Source organism: Malaclemys terrapin, chromosome 12, assembly GCF_027887155.1.
Source record: "Malaclemys terrapin pileata isolate rMalTer1 chromosome 12, rMalTer1.hap1, whole genome shotgun sequence".
Classification (NCBI taxonomy): domain Eukaryota; kingdom Metazoa; phylum Chordata; order Testudines; family Emydidae; genus Malaclemys; species Malaclemys terrapin.
The window spans coordinates 14435267-14452614 of NC_071516.1; the positions used below are offsets into that span (position 1 = coordinate 14435267).

Below are 17348 nucleotides of genomic sequence, written 5' to 3' on the forward strand. Positions count from 1 at the left end.
CCAAGGATTCAGTCACATCTACACTGCAAGACCAAAGCCTGTTTTCATAGAATCATAGAATATTAGGGTTGGAAGAGACCTCAGGAGGTCATCCAGTCCAATCCCCTGCTCAAAGCAGGACCAACACCAACTAAATCATTTTATCTGTGTCTGGGGACTATCATAATGTAATTCAGCCCCCTGACCTGTTTGACTGTAATAGTCTGCCCTGGATATGAGTTTACTATTTTGTATATAACTATAGTACATAGGTGGAGCCCTGTCTTTTTGTACATAGAACATATGTCAATATCATGTATAAATTGTGGGTGTTAGCTCAACACTTGAATGATTAACACTATTTGACTTGGTTCAGCTCACATATAGCTGCCTTTTCCTTCCTGTTTTCCACACTATACTGTAAGAAAAAAGAGAGAGAGAGAGAGATGCACACGTGTGTGTTAGGGGATGGGGAGGGAACCCACTGATCAGTGTGTGCTATCCATATACCTTCATGACCAGTCCACGGAGACTCCTGTCCATGGGGCTCAACAGTAGAGCAAAAGCAAAGAGCCATCTGCCTGTATGACCTTGTCTCCTACATGTTCCCTGAAGCCTTCAGATTAAGTCAGTGGAACTCCTACCTTACTCTACAGAGGTTCAAATCCCCCATGCAAGAATGTCAGAAACTTGACTGGTTTCCTCTCCCTTATGTGAGTTATTGCCAGGAAGGGAAAAATGGAGCTTTGATTAGTTACTGATACATGCATGGACTGTTTTCAAAATTGCATATGTACACCTCTCTTTTGCTAAGAAAGTTAGATCCCGTCTCGACTTTGTTTATGGCTCTCTCTCTCTCACATACACACACCTCCCATTGTTACCAACATGCAGCTTTTCTCCAAATATGTCCATGTGGTGAGCTGGCAGGCAGTTAGTTAAGGTATCAGCCAAAGCCCTGGTGAAATTTATGAAGCAGGGAATTGTACTTATAATCAGAGATTATTTTTCCAGAGCAAGGGAAGAATGCTCCATGATTTTGAATTTCATGATTTCCCATATTTTTTTTCTTTTTGATTCTTGGTGAGTTAATGTATGATGAATGTATGTAATATGCCTCCAAACTTTGTGATTTTTAAAAAAATAACCTAATATAAACCTTTTGCTCTGAGCCTTATTGATGTTTGATGTCAGTTTTACATCCCTTCTCCTCCCCCTTAAATTTCATTAAACTTGCAATTAAACTTTTAGTACCAAAAACATGCTTTCACGTGCTCAATCCCATCTATACTGCAAGATCAAGACTTATTTACCTGAAGACAAACATCATGTAACCCAGCCCCCTGACCTGTCTATATTCTTTAGTTTAAATTTTCAAATTAATCACTCAAAGAAAAGGGTCCATTTTCACTTAGAAACAAGACTGATTTTACTGCCCCATTTTTGCTCCATAGAATCAATTATCAGAGGAAATACGTAAATCTTGATGTGCAAGTAGTTTTGCATTTCATCATGTGTCTCTAATACATCTTTAGTTTATATCTATGAGACACAGAGAAAACAAATCAGAAATGAAATAGTGACTCCTAATTGTCCCCGAAGGCCCAAATCCTGCAATGAATCTCATCTAGATGGACCCCTGAACTGACATAGAGCCCCACTGATGTCAGGGATCTATCTAGAGACCATTGCAAGGTAGTAGCCTAAATGTCTGATGCGTTAGAAAAAATAGAAGTATGGTGTGGTTTAAGGCAGGGATTTTTCAGAGCTGCCTTGATGATCCGGATATCCAGTTCCCATTAATTCTAATAGGAATTGGACATCCAGAATCCTTAGGCAGCTTTGTGAATATCAGCCTGAAAAGAACCCAGTAATGCGTGGGTGGTCGTAATGTGCATTTTCTCAAAGAAAAGCCATTTAGGGTCAGTTTCACTCAAGGTAATGAGAGCTTTCCATCAATTTCAACAGGTGAAGGATCAGACCCTTTGACTCCTAAAGAATCCCAATAAAGATGAGTAAGGCCACACTTTTCAAGAGTGCTCAGCACCAACAACAGGGGACAGATTTTCAAAAGAGCTCAGCACGGGGGGAGGAAGGGGGTGTGCTGGGTGCTGCACTCTTTTGAAAATCTGTCTGTAAAGATCACAATGGCACCTTATGGGTGCTGAGCACTGTCAAAAGCTGGCCCTTATTTAGATGCCTAAATGAGAGCTGATCTTGTTTGAAAGTTTGGCCCCAGTTCTGGGTGCAGAACATTTGAAAATTTGGCCCTGAGCTGTTTTGAAAATTTGGCCACAAGTGCTCAGGCACAGTTGTTCCATGCTGCCAACCACAGCTTTTAAATGTTTCTTTGCTTTCCTTTTGGAAACTGTTTAATTTCTCTTCCCACCTGTTATTTTTGAAGTCTTGTCAAGCATCCTGCTACGTGCTGAGAAAGCACTGGTTGGTAGCCTTATTGTTTCAATTCACATCTTATACAGATACAGCAGAGTGAATGTTACTAGTGTTTCTCCTGCCTGGGACATTACACATATCAGTTATGAAATGTTGTTTCCAGTCTTATCTAGAACTTTATTAGTAAGTGAAAACTACCAGTACATTACAGCCAATAGAAATATCTGGCCTTTGAACATATTTCTGGAACAGTAAGAGAATGTTCAGCTGCATTATGGTGCAGAGCTTCAATTCCATACTGTTTGGCTGTAATAAATCTTAAATAGCCTGTTCACCCTGCTGCATACCACCAGAACTTTTCAATTGTGCTCCCGCCAACAGTTATGCATCATCTCTACCAGCTCCAAATCTTTATCTTGTTAATTTCTTACTGTGCTTTCCAACACCACCCTTACCATGTGAGAGTTGTTTGTATTTAACAGTATATTTGGTAAATAGGTAGACTTCACACACCCATTTGCTAATATAACAAAAGTAATCCAGATAGTTAAACTACTCCTGTGATACAACCAAAGGGAATAACATTATTTGGAAGGCTCCATTGCCATCTGCTACTCATCAGTGTGGGCGGATCGGTGGCTGCCTCCCTAGGTATACTGCTCCGGTAGCTGGAGGCAGAGGTAAAGTTACAGTACAGTTATATTGGATTGTAAAGCTTTTCTGCATGAACATATTGATCTAGTTTAACAGGAGACTGTTGGAAAAACAAAAGGAAAGTAACACAATGGCGCTCAATAAGCAACCTCCCAACAAACATTTCAGGGGAAATTGCAGGTCAGTGGCCTAGATCCAGGCTTCAGCCCAAAGTTACACAGCTGTTTTCCAAGTCTAGGAGCCTAGAGAGCAAAGAGACACTAAACAATTAAGTGATTTGGCTCCTGGATGGGTGATCAAAAGACTGAGCAGTTTTAAAGACCTCTCCCTTATGCAGACTGAGGGAACTGGTTAGTGACATAAAGGAACAGATTATGCAACCCAGACCCAAGCAGTCTCAGGGGCTTGGGGCGGGGGCAGTCTATGGGAAGCTTAGTTTTACCAGGAAGATGGTCGGTTCAGTGTTTTAAAATCTCTGAAATGCTTTTGTTCTAAATACTTTGTTTTAAGAAGGCTGCCTTGTGACTGTCCTTGCTACTGGAGAGAACAGAACTGCAGGTACTGAACCTAATTCAGATCTGCTGAGGTAACCACAGTTGATATACAGGCCACTGCCACCCAAGGACTGGTATGAGATTAGGAGAAACATACAATTCTTCCCGCCCTTCCCCCATCCAAGAAGTAACTGCTCAAGGCCCGACACCTGAGGGGGTACATTCAAAGAGACCAGGAGGGGGTCAGAAGTGCAATTAGCTTGGTAACTATAACAAATGGCATTCTTCTCTGCTTGTCCTGTAAAATGCTGCTGCTGCTGCTGAGTGGTCAAACAGTTACAACAATGCAACCCCAAAACGGTTACATATCAAAAGTGCTGGTTGCATATGGTCTGTAAAGAGCACGGTGTTTGGGGTGGGGGAGGATGAAAGCAGCTCATTTGTTAAATTAATGAAAACAAGAAAATTAAATAAAACTCTCAGGTGTACATTGTAAAGAAGCAAGTGTTGATTTGAGGCTAGATAATTCTAAAGTAAGTAACAGTCATGGAGCAAAGTCATCCAGCCACCACCAGTTTGAAACTTTGCCCTATAACATAGATTTCTGAATGGGAATTTCATTCTTTAAAGAAAAAACAACAAGGAGTCTCGTGGCACTGTAAAGACTAATAAATTTAAGGTGCCACAAGACTTCTCGTTGTTTTGGCTGAAACAGACTAACATGGCTACCCCTCTGAAATTCTTTAAAAAATATTAGTTTAAAAAGGGAGAAAACAAATTTATTGTGCTCATAAGTGAGGCTCTAATACCTTTGAAAATAGATGATCTTTTAGTCAGATCATAACTTCTCTTTGCAAACCATTGGGGTGTGCCATGTAAATACATACAAAGTGGGTGAGGTAATATCTTTTATTGGACCAATTTCTGTTGGTGAGAGAGACAAGTTTTCAAGCTTACACAGAGCTCTTCTGCGGTAAAGTTCTGCATGAACATATTGATCTAGTTTAACAGGATCACAACAGAAATTGGTCCAATAAAAGATATTACTTCACCCATCTTGTCTCTCTAATATCTTGGGACCAACAACTCTGCATATGTAAATACATACAGCAGTGGGGGTCTCTTAAATGTATAGCAATTTTAGTACAATAACAAGGACATTTTAAATATCTGTGAAAAGAAATTCACACACACCGATTAGATATACTGAAAATTAAATGAAAAGGTGAAAATTTAAAATAGAAAAAATCCTTCTTGTATGACTACATATTTAGAATCCTTTAAAATGTGTATTATTCACCAGAAACACTGCAGTGACTCATTCAAGGCTATTACAGTCCATCATGCTAGTCAACACTGATGGACTTTTAAAATGTAGAATGTTTTCTGGAGTCAATAATGGCCTCATCACAGCCATTAAACTCTGTTCTCTCTCTGATTTTCAGTGGACTCCTAGGAACAAGATAATGCAACTGCAGTGCTGTAATTACATTTCTAAACAAAATGTCTAAGTTGTTTGTCATGTGCTTGTATCCAAAATAGCCACACACAAAAACCCCAAGACATTTTGAACTAAATAATCAAACCACATTTTAGGCTGACATGCAAAATTTAGTTTAAGAACATAAGGATGTTTTTGAATTGTAGGCAAGTTGCAATATCTGAAACAATGAACTTATTATCCTACCATCATTGGTATGTTTTGCAACCAAGAAAGAGAGACAAGGTGAGTGAGGTAATATCTCTTATTGGACTAACTTCTGTTGGTGAGGAAGATAAGCTTTCGAGCTACCCAGAGCTCTTCTTCAGGCCATGTAGAAAGACGAGGTCTCTGCTGAAGAGGTCACCACTTAAGGGTACTAGTGATGCGAGTAGTCATATTGAAGTCAATGGACAAATTGTGCAAATAGGGATGTCTCACTAGAATAAGTGTTTACAAGACTGGGTTTTAGACTAGACAGATGCCACAGATAAATGTCAGTCATGAGGGCACATATATCTCACCAGAGCAGAGATGAGTGATTTAAGGTTAAAAAAAAAAGTGTGTGTGTGGGGGGGGGAGTGTTAGAGAGGGATCTAAAGTCGGTAGCTTGAGAGATGGGAAGTGGGAGAGGCAAGTATGGGAGTGAGAAATAGACAGAGAATGCCTTACACTTCACTAACAAAAAGGGGCCAAATTAAAAGCAGACAGTCGGCCTTAGGTTAAGATTTGACCAAGATTCTGGTCTCAGATACACTGTGTTAATCCAACATGTGTTTCCAGTCAGAGAACTTGTATAACAATTTATTTTTCCAGCCAATTACTATTGTTTATGATTGAGTTATAAAACTCACAAAGTGGAGTATGTAAGGGAAACTTTAGTGACTGATTCTTCAATGGAGTACTATGAACAGCTCTTACTTCCACCAGTTGAATCTGAATGAACCTTTCCTGGCAAAGGACATGTAAACATTCAGTTTTGCTTTAAAACACTCCCTACAAAGGATAATTGTCACAGGGTCCACTCAGCACTAGGGTGCCTTTTCCTAGAAGCTGTGGGGATTAATTCCTTTCAGTTGTTGTGCCCTCCTCTAGCAGGAGCCCCAGAGTTGCAGAGATGGCTGGAGAGACTTCTTCATGACTTGGTCCTCCAGCCAGGTCACCAAGCATGTTTTACCCTTCCAAGGTATCAACATCTCTCAGGGCAAACTGTCCCAGGCAAGCAGTCCACTCTCCACTGCCTGGTATGTGCCCTTCCCCAATAGCGAATAGGGGAACCCAGGCCTGCCCTCTATTCCACGTTCTACCTCAGGGCCCTCTGATCCGCAGCCAAGCTCTGCCCTATCCTATACCTTGCTACTTTTCCCCTGAGACTTTCCAATTCTCCCTCCTCTTGGGGTTTGCTAGTCCAACTCTGTCCTCCTAGGCAGAGACTGTAGGCTACTTGCCTATATAGCCCCAGACACACCTGCTTTCTCCCAGGGAGTGGAATGGAGTCAAGTCAGCCTAGCCTTAAACCCAGCAGCTGCTCCCATCCATCTGAACATCCATCTCATGTCATTAATCCCTGCTCCTCCTCCAGGTGCAGCCTGGGCAGTTAACTGGCCAAGTTAGCCAGCTTAACCCCTCCAGAGCTTGTGCGTAGACACTCCATCAGATACACCATTAAAAAAACCCCTCTAAAAAGTTACTTCATATGGAGTTCTCTGGCCTTATCTTATTGTGCAGTGGCTTGCTCAACAGCCAGCCTTATCTTTTGCCTGTTCAAGAGACACCTTCAGCATTGCTGCTGAAAATAGAGATTTGTCAAAAATCCCATATGTTGTCTTCAGTTTTTGTCTGCTTATGATGGGGTCTACTTACATTATTTTAGGGCCAGATTCAGTAACTCTTACTCATGTTGCCAAATAAGGGCTTGGTTACACTTGCGAGTTACAGCGCAATAAAGGAGCCCCAGGCACACTAGCTCACTACCCGTCCACACTGGCAAGGCACGTAGAGCACTCTGACTCCACAGCTACAGCGCTGCTGGTACTCCACCTCAGCGAGTGGAATAACGTTTGCTGTGCCCCTACTGGAGCACTGCGGTGCCAATGTGAACGGGGTGTTGCATTACTGAGCTCTGATTGACCTCCAGAAACGACCCATAATCCCCTTAAGTCAACTGGCCACTCTTGTCATTGTTTTGAACTCGCTGTAGGAATGCTGTAGGAATGCGGATATGTCCTTTCAAAGCTTCATTTTTGACAGCTAGCTGCTTATCTGCTCCGGGACAAAGGAATGCTGCTTGCTTTGAGTGAGTGAGAGAGAGGCGGGGAGAAGAGGGGGAAGTCCGCTGCTGTCTGAACTTACAAGTCAGCATGCTGACATGTTCTCAGCCCCCCAAAACCCACCCTCTCTCCTTCCACATACACACAACATACTCCCTGTCACACTCCACCCCATCTCCCGCATTTGAAAAGCACGTTGCAGCCACTTGCATGCTGGGATAGCTACCACAATGCACTGCTCTTTGTGGCATTGCAAGAGCTGCTAATGTGCCCACACCAGTGCATGTCCAGCTGAGAGTGTAAACACTCAGCAGCGTTTTCCCTGCTGCGGTCTCCAAAGGCTGGTTTAACTCCCAGCGCTCTACATCTGCAAGTGTAGCCAGGCCCTAAGTATTCATATGAATGCGTATATGCTACACTGAGGGTTTGTCTACACTGGCAATTTACAGCACTACAACTTTCTCGCTCCGGGGTGTGAAAAAACACCCCCCTGAGTGCAGCAAGTTTCAGCGCTGTAAAGCACCAGTGTAAACAGTGCACCGACGCTGGGAGCCGTGCTCTCAGTGCTGGTACCTATGCCTCTCATGGAGGTGGTTTTTTAAGAGCACTGGGAAAGCTCTCTCCCAGCACTCTGCTGTGACTACACAAGCCATGTTAAAGTGCTGCCAGTGTAGACAAGCCCTTAGTGCTACTCAATATGAAGACTGCGGAGCCTGTCCCTTAACATTTCTTCCTTCCCTGGGTTCTGCAGCCACATTACTTCATGGGACTGTGCAAGAACTGTGATGGGGGAAAAGCCGACTGCTACAGAGGAGCATGTGGATCGGACAGAGACTTCTCTTAGGGGAGAGTCTAATGATAGAGAATCTCCAGGTTATCGTCAGGAGCAGAGGATGGAGGAGGATAATGTAAGGGCCAGATCAGATGATAAACATTCACATAAAAAAGAATCTAACACATCAGAAAAGGGCAGACAAATAAACAGTGACAAGTTTTTAAAGTGCTTGTACACAAATGCTAGAAGTCTAAATAATAAGATGGGTGAACTAGAGTGCCTCATGATAAAGGAGGATATTGATATAATAGGCATCACAGAAACCTGGTGGACTGAGAGCAATCAATGGGACACAATCATTCCGGGATACAAAATATATCGGAAGGACAGAACAGTTCGTGCGGGGGGAGGGGGCACTATATGTGAAAGAAAATGTAGACTCAAACGAAGTAAAAATCTTAAGTGATTCCACATGTTTCATAGAATCTCTATGGATAGAAATTTCATGCTCTAATAAGAATATAACATTAGGGATCTATTATAAACCACCTGACCAGGACAGTGATAGTGATGATGAAATGCTAAGGGAAATTAGAGAGGCTATCAAAATTAAGAACCCAATAATAGTGGGGGATTTCAATTATCCCCATATTGACTGGGAACATTTCACTTCAGGACGAAATGCAGAGATAAAATTTCTCGATACTTTAAATGACTGCTTCATGGAGCAGCTGGTACGGGAACCCACAAGGGGAGAGGCAACTGTAGATTTAGTCCTGAGTGGAGCACAGGAGCTGGTCCAAGAGGTAACTATAACAGGACTGCTTGGAAATAGTGACCATAATACAATAACATTCAACATCCCTGTGGTGGGAAGAATATCTCAACAGCCCAACATTGTGGCATTTAATTTCAAAAGGGGGAACTATGCAAAAATGAGGGCGTTAGTTAAACAACAGTTAAAAAGTACAGTGACTAAAGTGAAATCCTTTCAAGCTGCATGGGCGCTTTTTAAAGACACCATAATAGAGGCCCACCTTCAATGTATACCCCAAATTAAGAAACACAGTAAAAGAACTAAAAAAGAGCCACCGTGGCTTAACAACCATGTAAAAGAAGCAGTGAGAGATAAAAAGACTTCTTTTAAAAAGTGGAAGTCAAATCCTAGTGAAGCAAATAGAAAGGAGCATAAACGCTGCCAAATTAAGTGCAAGAATGTAATAAGAAAAGCCAAAGAAGAAGTTTGAAGAACGGCTAGCCAAAAACTCCAAAGGTAATAACAAAATGTTTTTTAAGTATATCAGAAGCAGGAAGCCTGCTAAACAACCAGTGGGGCCCCTTGATGATCGAGATACAAAAGGAGCGCTTAAAGACGATAAAGTCATTGCGGAGAAACTAAATGGATTCTTTGCTTCAGTCTTCACGGCTGAGGATGTTAGGGAGATTCCCAAACCTGAGCCGGATTTTGTAGGTGACAAATCTGAGGAACTGTCACAGATTGAAGTGTCACTAGAGGAGGGTTTGGAATTAATTGATAAACTTAACATTAACAAGTCACCAGGACCAGATGGCATTCATCCAAGAGTTCTGAAAGAACTCAAATGTGAAGTTGCAGAACTATTAACTAAGGTTTGTAACCTGTCTTTTAAATCGGCTTCTGTACCCAATGACAGGAAGTTAGCTAATGTAACGCCAATATTTAAAAAGGGCTCTAGAGGTGATGCCGGCAACTACAGACCGGTAAGTCTAACGTCGGTACCGGGCAAATTAGTCGAAACAATAGTTAAGAATAAAATTGTAAGACACATAGAAAAACATAAACTGTTGAGCGATAGTCAACATGGTTTCTGTAAAGGGAAATCATGTCTTACTAATCTATTAGAGTTCTTTGAAGGAGTCAACAAACACGTGGACAAGGGGGAACCAGTGGACATAGTGTACTTAGATTTCCAGAAAGCTTTTGAGAAGGTCCCTCACCAAAGGCTCTTACGTAAATTAAATTGTCATGGGAAAAAAGGGAAGGTCCTTTCATGGATTGAGAACTGGTTAAAAGACCGGGAACAAAGGGTAGGAATTAATGGTAAATTCTCAGAATGGAGAGGGGTAACTAGTGGTGTTCCCCAAGGGTCAGTCCTCGGACCAATCCTATTCAACTTATTTATAAATGATCTGGAGAAAGGGGTAAACAGTGAGGTGGCAAAGTTTGCAGATGATACTAAACTGCTCAAGATAGTTAAGACCAAAGCAGACTGTGATGAACTTCAAAAAGATCTCACAAAACTAAGTGATTGGGCAACAAAATGGCAAATGAAATTTAATGTGGATAAATGTAAAGTAATGCACATTGGAAAAAATAACCCCAACTATACATACAATATGATGGGGGCTAATTTAGCTACAAGTCAGGAAAGAGATCTTGGAGTCATTGTGGATAGCTCTCTGAAGATGTCCGTGCAGTGTGCAGAGGCAGTCAAAAAAGCAAACAGGATGTTAGGGATCATTAAAAAGGGGATAGAGAATAAGACTGAGAATATATTATTGCCCTTATATAAATTGATGGTACGCCCACATCTCGAATACTGCGTACATATGTGGTCTCCTCATTGAAAAAAAAGATATACTGGCACTAGAAAAGGTTCAGAAAAGGGCAACTAAAATGATTAGGGGGTTGGAACAGGTCCCATATGAGGACAGATTAAAGAGGCTAGGACTTTTCAGCTTGGAAAAGAGGAGACTAAGGGGGGATATGATAGAGGTATATAAAATCATGAGTGATGTGGAGAAAGTGGATAAGGAAAAGTTATTTACTTATTCCCATAATACAAGAACTAGGGTCACCAAATGAAATTAATAGGCAGCAGGTTTAAAACAAATACAAGGAAGTTCTTCTTCATGCAGCACACAGTCAACTTGTGGAACTCCTTACCTGAGGAGGTTGTGAAGGCTAGGACTATAACAACGTTTAAAAGAGAACTGGATAAATTCATGGTGGTTAAATCCATTAATGGCTATTAGCCAGGATGGGTAAGGAATGGTGTCCCTAGCCTCTGTTTGTGAGAGGATGGAGATGGATGGCAGGAGAGAGATCACTTGATCATTGCCTGTTGGTCCACTCCCTCTGGAGTATCTGGCATTGGCCACTGTCGGTAGACAGGATACTGGGCTAGATGGACCTTTGGTCTGACCTGGTACGGCCGTTCTTATGTGATTCGTTACAGGAGTTGCAAAAATATAGTCCAAGCCCAGATTTAATGTCCATGTAGGGCAGAAAACGTGCCTAAATCCTATTTTCAAACGTGACAAGCACTTAGGCGCCTAATTTTCATGAAAGTCAATGAGAGTTAGGTTCCTAACTCATGTAGGTGCTTCTGAAAATATTGCTTAAGATCTAACAGTTGAATCTGAATGCTCTCTGCACAGAAAATGTAGTTCTTCTGCTGCTCGAGGATATGAAGCACTGAACTGACCCCCTCCTGTGGTCATAGGTTGTCTCAAGTGTTTCAGACCAGGCCACTAAATTATGCTGTATCACATTTTATTTAGTCTTGTGTAATGTAGACTTTTTTAGTGAGCACTTCTGTGATTTCCTGTCACGTATTTTCCATTCATCTAAAAATAAAACCCGAAGCTATTTTCTTCTGTACTTCTCCCCCCTCCGCCTTCAATAGGATCTAATTCATTTTCCTGTAATTTCATCTGCAGCAGACAGAAAAACACTGGGGCCAGGATTCTATTCTACCAAGTCCCTAATGGAGCCCCTTCCTGAAAGGGAGCAGTTCTGATCACACTGCTATTTTTTAAGCTTTTATCTGGCAGGTATGATCTGAGTCATACCTGGCTTGGTCGATCACAGAAATGATACATCAGAACTTAAAAAGTGTGTGTGTTCTAAAAAAAAAAAAAAATAGATGAAATAAAATCAGAAGAGAACGACCGGTTTTTCTTTCTTTTTTTTTTTTTTTTTTAAACTCCAGTCTGGGTGGGCAGTGTTGCTAAGAACTGAGATCACGGATCAGATCCTCAACTGGTTTAAAAAGGTAGCCCCTTAAGTCAATAGAGCTATGCCAATATACACCAGGTGAGAATCTGGCCCCATCTTTATAATACACTATAAAATGCATGTGCTTAAAGAACACAACACTATGATCAGAGACCTTGAGTCTGTTCCTGGCTTTCCCACTGATGCACTATGTGACTTTGTTGTTGTTGTTGTTGTTTTCTTAATGTTCTTTGGTTTCTTGTTCTGTAAAATGGAAATAATACTGGCCCACTATTGCAAAATGGGGAGTGATCTTTGGATGAAAAGGGTTATGGAAATACAAAATAGTATTATTACTCTTTTTGTTCCTTATTTTTATTGTGCGTTATGTATTTATTAGTTAAGCCATTGTTAAAGTGCTTTGAAGACTAACACCAGCATAGAAGTGCTAGCTTCTCTTTTAGTGTTCTCAATAACAAGGTTAGACTTTAGTCATCCTGAGTTGTTCAGGGCCTAGGGTAAAAGTTTGAAAATTACCTAAGTCCCTTTGACCTTGATTTAAATGGAACTACGTGTATGCTTAAAGTTAGGTGTGTGCTTCAAGTTTGGCACATGCTTAAATGTCTTGCTGAACTGGGTTTTTTTAAGAGTAACAAAAAAACCCTGCAAATCTCGTATAGCATTAGGTTCTTTTGTTAAGTACTTGCAAAAAGTACAAGATATGTTGTAGGGTGAAACGCAATAAACATGAGTCACTATGTCCAGTGCTGTAGATCATTGTATATTGATTCAGCCACTCAGTGATAAGGAATGTTTTTACTCAGAGGGAGTGTCCTGAAGAGAATAAATGTACTTGGAGCACTGGACTGGGGTTGGGGAGACCGGGTTCTATTTCAAGCTCTTCTACTGGCCTACTGAGTGACCTTAGGGAAGTCACTTCCCCTCTCTGTGTCTGTTTTCTCATCTGTAAAATAGGGATAATGATACTGACCTCCTTTGTAAAGCACTTTGAGAACTACTGATAAAAAGTGCTATATAAGAGCTAGGTATTATCATTGTCCTGGGACCATAGATGCTAGAGAAATAGGATGCTAGCAAATGCACCTTGAGAGACCAAGAATGGAGGGCTTGAATGCGAATGGCATTTGAGAGAGAAGAGAACTGCTGGGAGATGCTGAAAGGGAACTATTCTGCTACTTGGTATCCAATTCAATTCCCTTTGAATTTACTGGGAAATGGATCAGCCTTAGTTAGCTAAGACAGTCACAAAGAGGATTTAGTGAAAATGGAAACTTCAGGCTACATTTGTGAAGATGCTCTCTAATTTTGTGACCATATTTTTGCATCTGCAAAATGCAAATGTGCATTGAAATGTGAGGGTAAATGTTAGTATTTATACATTCCGCTACCTGATTACACTCAGAAATGAGGTAATTAATTGGATTTGTTCCCACAGTCAATTTTGCATCCTAACTTCACACTTAATGGCAAAGTAAAGTGCTAGGTTAAGGACCCTTTAAAAAAACAAAACAAAAGCAAACAAAAAAACCCTTAGTCTGTATGTGGACATAGTAAGAAAGCAGGTCTTCTGTGAGTCATGCTGGGCGTGGAGGGTAATGCTGCTTTCCTGTTCATCTATTCCTATGTGTAAATATAGTTTATTTGACAGTTGCTTCTTGGAGACAATGATTATTCCACTGATGTTAGTAACCAGCATAATATAGCTTTACTGTACTCACTGTAATACAGCACCTGAAAGTGTTTTGATAATAAGACAAGCTCCCTCTTCTGAGGAGTTTACATGTCCTGATTAGCATGCATTGCTGATCATTGACTATGAAACCTTTCATGGGTTCTCAGATCATTTTTATGGCTATCATGTCCTGTAGAGCTAGTTGGAAACCAAAATTTCCATTCTTTGGAAAATTAAGACATTTACAAAACATTCATTCAGAATCAGAACAAAAAGCCAAATTCTGGAAATTTCCAATAGAAAAAAAAATTCTTTTTATTTGAAACCATTGCAGTGTTTCATTTTGATAACATTTAGTCATCGTATTTCGACTTTGATATTAAAACATTATTTTTAAAATATGATGTTATATTTAATATTTTAATATAATATACACGTTGAAACAAAAATAATCAAAATGATAAAGTAAAAATGAAATATTTTGACAGTACTGAAACCAAACAAGAAAGTTGAAATTCAACTGTTAGACTTTTCGTTGTGAATATTTTGTTGAAATCAACAGATTCCCCCAAACCATCTTGATTTCAACAAAACTGCAATTTGTGATGGAAACTATTCCATCAAAAATTCAACCAGCACTAGTCATGTACTTGCTTTAGTTGGCAATTCATCTAGTCTGTTTACCAAAATTAACTACTATAAATTCATAAAACTCATTTGTGATCATTTGCTAGTCTAGTCCCAGATGACCCAAATGACCGGGGGCTATTAAAGAGTAGAAGATTCAGTTCGGAATGTCTTTGTATTTATGGATTTAAACTAGATTTTTAATGTTGATTGGATGGCTGTAGGAGTGGTATATGTGGCTATTCTCAACCTTCCCTTCAAGACATGAAAAACTCCAAGCTCACCCAGTGCAACCGCTCTTCTTTTTGATGGCACGACCTGTTTTTGCCCGATGAATGAGCAGAATTAAATACAAATTTAATACAAAGTGCATGATACTTTCCAGGCCTTTCATTCCTTCCATGGTAATTAGAGACATAAGTACTTTCTTTGCTTCACAAGCTGTGTTTTAAAAAATGAGCATTTAACAAGATTGTCTTCCTATTTTGTGTACTAAAATATTTTTTCCCCTAAAAAGTGCTTGTCTATGACACATAACAGAAACACAGCATCTTTTATGCTATAAGCGTCTTTTCTTGTCCTTGTTATTAACTTAAAGAAAGATAATGTCCATTTACCTTTTTGTTCTTTTTTTTCTGGGTTGTCTTCCACATCCCTATCTGAGTTCCTGAAATTCCTTCTCAAGTTTTCTTTCTCTAAATTACTAAGTGAAAGCCAGATACTGCAGTCCCTTCTCAGGCAAAACTCCTGAGGAAGTTCAGGAACTACACCAGGCACCTTTACAAATCTCAGTAGGTGCCTATCTGCATCTTTAAGCACCTAAATACCTTTAACAATCTGTCCTGGTAGGCTTAGAGAGAGATATCAATAGTTAGTAGACCTTAGTAGATCAGGGGAGTAGCTATTGAATAATTGTATGCAAACTTCTCTTTGCATGCACCAATGCTCAAACAGATGCACACTCAATACTGCAGAAGCATTTAGATAATATTGTTTTATTAAAGGCTAACAAAATTGTTGCCAGACTAAGTTATTTTCTTACATAAGCAGTAATAGGGAGTGCCTAAAATGTGAGACAATTTACCCTTTAAAGTACAGAGCTGGAAAAGGAAAAAATCTGTTTATTGACAAACTATAAAACACAAGATATTGAAACAGACCCACCCACACTCACACCCACACGAGGAAGGAGGAGGAAAATACCAGAATGAAAGTGGTAAAAGTAGAGAAACTAAATGAACCGGCCCTTCTGGCATATGGTAAGAACCTCGCCTTGGTGATGAATCTCATTGTCACAGCCCTCCGTTTTCATCGGCTGTTTCCTTCTCTGCTGGCAAGCCTTTCAGCAAATTCAATTTACATTCACCCTGGCATTATCAGCTGACTCCTAAAGCTCTGTGTTTTTCTTGTCACTCCAGTTTATAGAAGGTTCCCACCTGCTGCTAGTTGGTAGGCAGTAGTGGAATGGAGACAGCAGTGTCTTGAGTCTAAAGTAATTACCCAAAGAGTTAACTTTATGACCAGAGTGTAAATTTGATTTATTTGTTCTGTATGGACCTAGGAACCCTCTCTTCTTGTCAACTGTTTGAAATGGGCCAGCCTCATTGTCACTACAAAAGTGATTTTTCCTCCCTTGGAATTCTACTGATAATTAAATTATCTCATTAGACTGACCCCCCACCTAGTAAGGCAACTCTCATCTTTTCATGTACTATGTATAAATATACCTACTACTGTATTTTCCACTTCATGCATCTGATGAAGTAGGTTTTAGCCACGAAAGCTTATGCCCGAATACATTTGTTAGTCTCTAAGGTGCCACAAGGACTTCTCATTGTTCTCTCTTTATTCTGTATCTGTACGCAATGGGGTACCAATCCATGACTGCGCTCCTAAGCACTACCACAATATAAATAATATATTCATCTTAGCTACACTGTGCATGCTGGTGTAGATAGGATTTCTCCTGTGTACTATCAAGAAAAATCTCAGCAGAGCCATCCTGTTGATCTTCAAGGACTATGATGTCCTTACTGCGCAACGGGAAAGGATCAAAATGAAATATTCTAGGCAGCATCGCTGTGATGTTCAAATTGACATTCGCTGAACTAAGCCATCATCTCAGCCAGGTCATTGAACGTGAACTGCTTCTTTATGCCGCTGCTTCTTAGATGATACCCGCTAGTACTGTTGCCTTTCAAGCATTTCATTTGAAGTGTACAAAAAGTTAAAGGCAAAATGCTAAACAAGGTGAAATTTGAGGATTTTTTTTCACAGTTCATTGCCAAGTAGACAACAGTCCGTTTTACTGAAAAACTGGTCATTTTGCATGGGGTTTTGGCTTAAAAAAATGGGTGGTTTCCCCACGAATGAGCCCATTTCAAAGCAAAAATTGGCCCATTTTAAGTGAAATTTTTAAAATTTAACATTTGAAATTGGACTTTCAACATTTGAAATTTTTTTAATGTTTCTCTGTTAAAATGGGCATTTTAGCAAATTTTACAGCAATACATGTTTGCATAGCACCTAACACAACGGGATCCTGTTCTGAGTGGGATCTTTGGGCGTGGCCACGATATAAATATTAGATGACAAAATAAAGCAAAATGTAGAGGGTGCCCAACTGGCAGAGAGGCTAAGTGACTTGCCCAAGGGATTACATGGGAAGTCTGTGGCAAAATACGGCATTGAAGTTGGGTCTTCCATGTTCTAGGCTAGTGCCCTAATCACTGGGCCATCCTTCCTCTCCCATCTCACTGTACTGCAGTTTCCCATCTGCAAAATGAAGATAGAAATACTTTCTACCCCCTCCCCTTATTAGTCTTTTTCTAGTTAGGGTATTAGTCTGAGAAAAGAAATAATGGACTTGATCCTGGGCTGATACTGAGTACCACAACTCCCACTGACTTCAGTGAGAACAGAGAACATCAAAGACTCAGAGTACCAGGCCTCAAAGCTAAGCAGAAGCTCACATTTTGTACCAGAGAACACCACATTTACTTA

At 40.3% G+C, this 17348-nt stretch overlaps 1 protein-coding gene across 7 annotated transcripts in view; it reads left to right on the forward strand.

Annotated features, from left to right (window-relative positions):
• Positions 1-17348, forward strand: part of BCAS1 (brain enriched myelin associated protein 1) — a 91729-nt gene that overhangs the window by 11363 nt on the left and 63018 nt on the right. The gene's annotated exons all lie outside the window — the stretch shown is intronic.